At 44.7% G+C, this 5,536-nt stretch overlaps 1 long non-coding RNA gene and 1 other non-coding gene across 2 annotated transcripts; both read right to left on the minus strand.

The window, feature by feature from the left end:
- Window positions 1–1,157: 1,157 nt before the first annotated feature.
- Window positions 1,158–5,536, minus strand: LOC135397852 (uncharacterized). The gene is made up of 3 exons (XR_010423805.1): window positions 5,370–5,536; window positions 5,167–5,307; window positions 1,158–1,242 (listed from the first exon to the last, which is right to left on the minus strand). It is a non-coding gene; the product is annotated as an uncharacterized LOC135397852 (long non-coding RNA).
- Trnav-gac (transfer RNA valine (anticodon GAC)) lies at window positions 4,855–4,927 on the minus strand. Its single transcript has one exon. It is a non-coding gene; the product is annotated as a tRNA-Val (tRNA).

Here is a 5,536-nt window from a genome sequence, read left to right on the forward strand (position 1 = left end):
AGCGGAAGCTTGCTCAGAGGACAGCACAGTGCCGTACGTCCCATGTAAACAGAAAGGAACCCTCGAAGCAGAAGATGCTGCCAGAGCGCCAGAAACTGATACTGGACCAATGTGTCAAGAAGGTTGCTGCAAAGTCCTCGAAAGGAATGAGGTATGGTTCAGATTCCCCAGGTGTGCACTAAAACGTGACTGAAATCACAGTTGGCCAGTGATAATGCACTCTTACAATAGTAAAACATGGCTATGTGACTAATAATCTCTGTACTAATTTCTGCTACAGATACAGCTTGGAGTGGATATACGATGCACTGCTCCTGAAAATAAAGTCCACAGCCGTGTACACCTTCCTCATGGAAAATGATTACCTGCCTCTCCCGGATCCACGGACACTACGCACATACATTGGGAAACTGGATGCTAACTTTGGGTTCAGTCCTAATCTCTTCGGACTTTTAAAGGAAAAGCTGAAGGATACGCCGGAAAGGGAGCGTAAAGGTAAGTGCCGACATATTTCGAACTTTGTGTAATTCACCTGTCGCCATCCAGAGTGAGCATATCTAACCAACACTGATACAATATCAGGAGTTCTTATGTTCGACCAGATGAGCGTGAGAAAAGGGCTACATCTGCGGCAGTCGGACGTGGTTCTACTTGGCAAGGTGGATCACGGTGACCAAACGACCCCGAAAGACGAAGTTAAAGATGCAGACCACGTATTGGTTTTCCTATTCAGACCGTTCCTTGGTGGATGGTCCCAAACCATTGGTACCTTCTGTACTGCGGGAGCGACACCTGGCCATGTTCTCGCAAAACTCATTCTGTAGTGCATCGTCCACCTTTCTAATGCGTCAGTCCTGGTAGAGAGCATCACATGCGACAATTCGACTACAAACCAGGCTGCACTAAGGAATCTTGGTATACATAACACTCAACTTTACTCTCATTTTAAAGGTTCTTGTGAATAGAAGCAGGGAAGGAACTTGCTATGGGATTTTTATTAAGTAACTCCTATATATTAAGGCTATTGTTTTACATTCATTGTTTAATACTTTGGACATTACTGCACCAGAGACTCATACTGAGCGCCTTGCTGAAGATGACGTTGCACTGAAACTGTCTTTTTCTTCAGGGATATCAGGAGGTGACCCCAGTACATCATTTGAGCATCCCAGTATTCCAGACAGGCGAATTTTCTGCATCATCGATGTTCCACACATCTTTAAGTGCATTCGGAATAACCTGCTGAAAGTTGGGAAATTCATTGTAAGTTCATGCGATACATATAGCTACATAACACCAATTCCAACTGCTACTTTATCTGCAATTCTAGCTTCCTGGTGGAAAAGAAGTGTATCACAGTCATTACCACGCCCTGCTCGAGTACGAAGAGCAGCAAGCTGGTCTCCGCTCAGTCGCAAAACTTACGAAGGCGCACGTGTTCCCAAATGCGTTCCAAAAGATGAACGTAAAGCTTGCTGTCCAGGTGAGCTTTTTTCTTTTCTTTCCATCCATGCCCAGTTTTCCCACAGAACCAGTGCCACGACTTAGCATTAGCGAGCAAGGAATCCTTACTCTACTTCTTAACTTAAACGGCAAGAAGGCCATAGGCCCAGACGGCATCCCAAATGCTTTTCTAACTCGGTACGCCGAGTGGTGCACCAAGTACCTTTTTCTTATTTTTAACGTATCTTTGTCCCGTGGGGAGCTTCCGGACGATTGGAAGATAGCCAAGGTTGTTCCTATTCCTAAAACAGGTTCCAAACTAAATATTGCAAATTACCGGCCGATATCCCTTCTGAGCACATGTAGTAAAGTATTAGAACATATCGTATATAAGCATATTTCAAAATATCTGGAAAGTAAGAATTTCTTCTCCACCAGTCAACATGGCTTTCGCCACGGTCTAAGCACAGTGACACAGCTTGTGAACATTACCCATGACCTTGCCAAAGTTGTAGACGCTCGTGGACAAGTCGACGTTATTTTTCTGGATTTCGCTAAAGCATTCGACAGAGTCTCTCACAGAAAATTATTATTAAAATTGAAGGAAATTGTAAGCGATGAACTCTTTACCTGGCTTTCCAACTACCTTGACAATAGAAAACAACTTGTCCATACGAATAACGCCGACTCGTCCTTCGTACCAGTTACATCCGGTGTTCCCCAGGGCTCGGTCTTGGGTCCTTTGTTGTTTTTAATTTTTATAAATGATGTTGGTATGGGTATCGATGTTAAAATGAACTTTTTTGCCGATGACTGTGTATTGCATAAGGAGATCAATGGCGGTGATGACTATGCATGTTTAAATAATTGTTTGCAGAAAATAGCTGACTGGTGTGAGACATGGCAGTTACCTCTTAACATAAATAAGTGTGTGGTCATGAGTGTCACTCGCAAAAGGAAACCGCTCACCTTCAATTATTGTATTAACTCAGTGAATCTCTCAAGGGTCTCCGAATACAAATACCTGGGCGTTTTTCTTACATCAGACCTGCGCTGGAATAAGCACATCCAATACATAACAAAGAAGGCTAACAAGAAATTATGGTTCTTAAAGCGTCATTTTCGTGAATGCACAGCTCATACTAAGTTGACGGCATTCAAAGCATTAGTCCGTCCTATTCTGGAATATAGTGATATTGTTTGGGACCCGTACACCATTGCGAATATTCGACTTCTTGAATCCGTACAAAGGAGAGCGTTACGTTTTTTTTTTAAGTCATACCATCGTCTCACCTCAGTTACTCCTCTTTACGCACGGAGTGGCTTAATACCGCTGGAAGAGCGTAGAAAGACTCATAGGCTCAAGTTTCTTTTTCAGTTACTCAATGGTCAATTTCGAATCAATCATCAGGACTACATCACTCCACACGCACCCAGATCAACACGGCTAAGCCATCAGCGCACACTCAAACCATTCCAGTGCAGGACTGACTGCTTTAAATATTCGTTCTTTCCTCGAACCGTCGAAGAATGGAATTCTCTGTCATCTGCACAGGTCTCACACCGCTCTGTCACGGCATTTGTGAAAGGCTTAAACGCAGTTACATGATGTGACATATGTGTCTTGTTGTAAATTAGTTTGGACTCTCTGTGCCCCTCCTACTTGGACCCTTTCAGGGTTTGTAGTATTTTATAAATAAATAAAATAAATAAATAAATAAAATAGAGTCTCAGCCATTCATACTTGCTGCTAAACTTTTAATATTTGTATGATGTCAGCATAGGGCATCATTACGCTGAAATGGGTTTCACTTCAAGGAAGAATACCAATTCGTTTTCTTTTTAAGCTTTTCAGTGAATCGGTTGCTACATCCATGGAGTTCTACAGTACTCGACAAGAGTGTACCAAGCTGCATGACTGTGAAGGGACAGTGTCTTTCACGCGGAGGCTCAATACCCTGTATGACTGCTTGAACCTACAGCGACCGGAAGATGTTGCTAAGGCTGGGCCGGGACAGCTCAATGTAGGTTTTGAAAATGCAGTGGACACTCAGTGTTGCAGTTTCAATGCATTTGCTTACAGCAAACTGAATACCTCTTATTCAGGTCATCAAAGAGAGCATCACGTGGCTGGAGGACTGGTGCAATTATAGGAAAACGCTGAACCAACAGCAGCAAGCTTGCTTTCTCAGCAGGCAAACCTGTGCAGCCTTAAGGATAACTCTGAAGAGCACTGTTGACTTAGTCGAATCACTAAGGGCCTCTGGGTACAAGTATGTGCTCACGGGAAAGCTCGGTCAAGACCCCCTTGAGGTAAAAACAGTGTTCTGTGTTGCTGGCCATGACCAGAACCTTATGTTGAAAGCCAGCAAAGCACAGCTAACCCTAAAATATGTGTCTTGCAGAAATTTTTCGGTATCATCAGACACGTCACTGGAGATGGTGGGCACCCGACAGCTGTGCAGTTCTCGTATATCTACCGTATGCTGTCCGTGAACAATATTGTGAAACCTCCACAACGCATGAACGTCCAGGCCCAGGGACCACAACTCCTACTGACACTCCAGAGCCTGTTTGATCAGAAGTCGCCTTCAAGTAACCACGTAAGGGAAACTACAGCACTGGAACTACAGGAACTAATTGTACAACATATATGTTTACACTTTTATCTATTTTTACACTTCTAGGTCAGTGCCCTGGTGGAACAGCTAGACAATGTCCTGCTCGATCCAGAATGTGCAAGGGATACGGATCTGCACCAGGAGGCTGAAAGTGGAACCAGGGATGCCATCTTGCAGTACCTCGGCGGATGCCTTGTGCACAAATTTCGTGGAGGAGATTGCGTACCATGCCTTGCATCGTTAGAAAGCCAAGAGCAAGAAACTGCGCGGGACCTGATTACCTTAAAGACCCATGGAGGCCTTAAAAGGCCATCACCAGGGCTCATGAAGTTACTCAAGTTGGCGGCATTGCACGTGGAGGAATCCACCCAAGGACACGTCAAATTTTCCATGTATGCAGACATAATCGAGGCTGTTCTTATGGATGACGACTTACAAAGTGCTGCAGTTGGGTGCAGCGAACACTATGTTGCGAAAACAGCAGAGGTGTTGCACTTCTTCCTGCGATGCCGTCTACATTTCTTCACACGAGAGAAGAACAAAAAAATCAACATTCAACGAGGCAGTACGAAGGACTGCACCAGCTGGCGGAGGGAAGAAACAAAGCAAAAGAAACCTCATGAAGGATCAAACTGAATGGTTGAAGACATCGTTGCTCTGATATACAAGCGCAAGCCAAAGACAAAAAAGGCCCTTTTCAGGGCCAACCCCTATGGTTTCCACAAAGGGCATACACCTCTATCAGTCATGAGTAAAGTAACGATGAAAGATGAAAGTCACTGAAAAGGTTAGCCAGCTGTAGGACTCGAACCCACATCTTCTGGATTGTCGGTCCAGGGCTCTACCAATTGAGCTAAGCTAACACGCCTTCTCGGCGACTTCCAGGGTGCGTCATCTGAAGGGCAAATTGAGGCTTTGTATGTATTTGTCCATTCTATGTTGTTCCAGCCTCAGAACGTTAGTTCTTTCATGAGTAAAGTACTTTGTATGTACTTGTACTATGTAAATGTACTTTAGTAAATCACCAAGTACACACCACAAACTCCACTTAAAATACTGTACAAGGGTACCCCTCTCCAACTCCCCTAATTTTGTAACTCACCTGTCTTCTGGCAGAAGTGCCTCTTTTCAACAAGTTCACCCATGCGATTTACGGCACACACGTTAAGCACTCCTCCCGTCGAGCGCATCACAATATCCGAGGCTCCACCATAATTACGCAGTTCATGTACGGGACAGATATCTAAAATATAAGCGCTGCGTTAGCATCGAACATTGTCCGTCAATGGGGGAAGTTTTGCTTACCGCTCCCTGTCCGTCGTTGTCAGAGTTCAATCATCGCAACGTGACAGGCTGCTAGCTCGGTTCGTGATCGGCGCGACCATGATCGCCATGCCTTGTCCAAGCTATATGACCGCGATCATGAGTGCGGACCACGAAGCACTGGTAAGACTGCCGCGATCATGATCGCA

The sequence above is a fragment of the Ornithodoros turicata genome, chromosome 6 (assembly GCF_037126465.1).
Source record: "Ornithodoros turicata isolate Travis chromosome 6, ASM3712646v1, whole genome shotgun sequence".
NCBI classification, from domain to species: Eukaryota; Metazoa; Arthropoda; class Arachnida; order Ixodida; family Argasidae; genus Ornithodoros; species Ornithodoros turicata.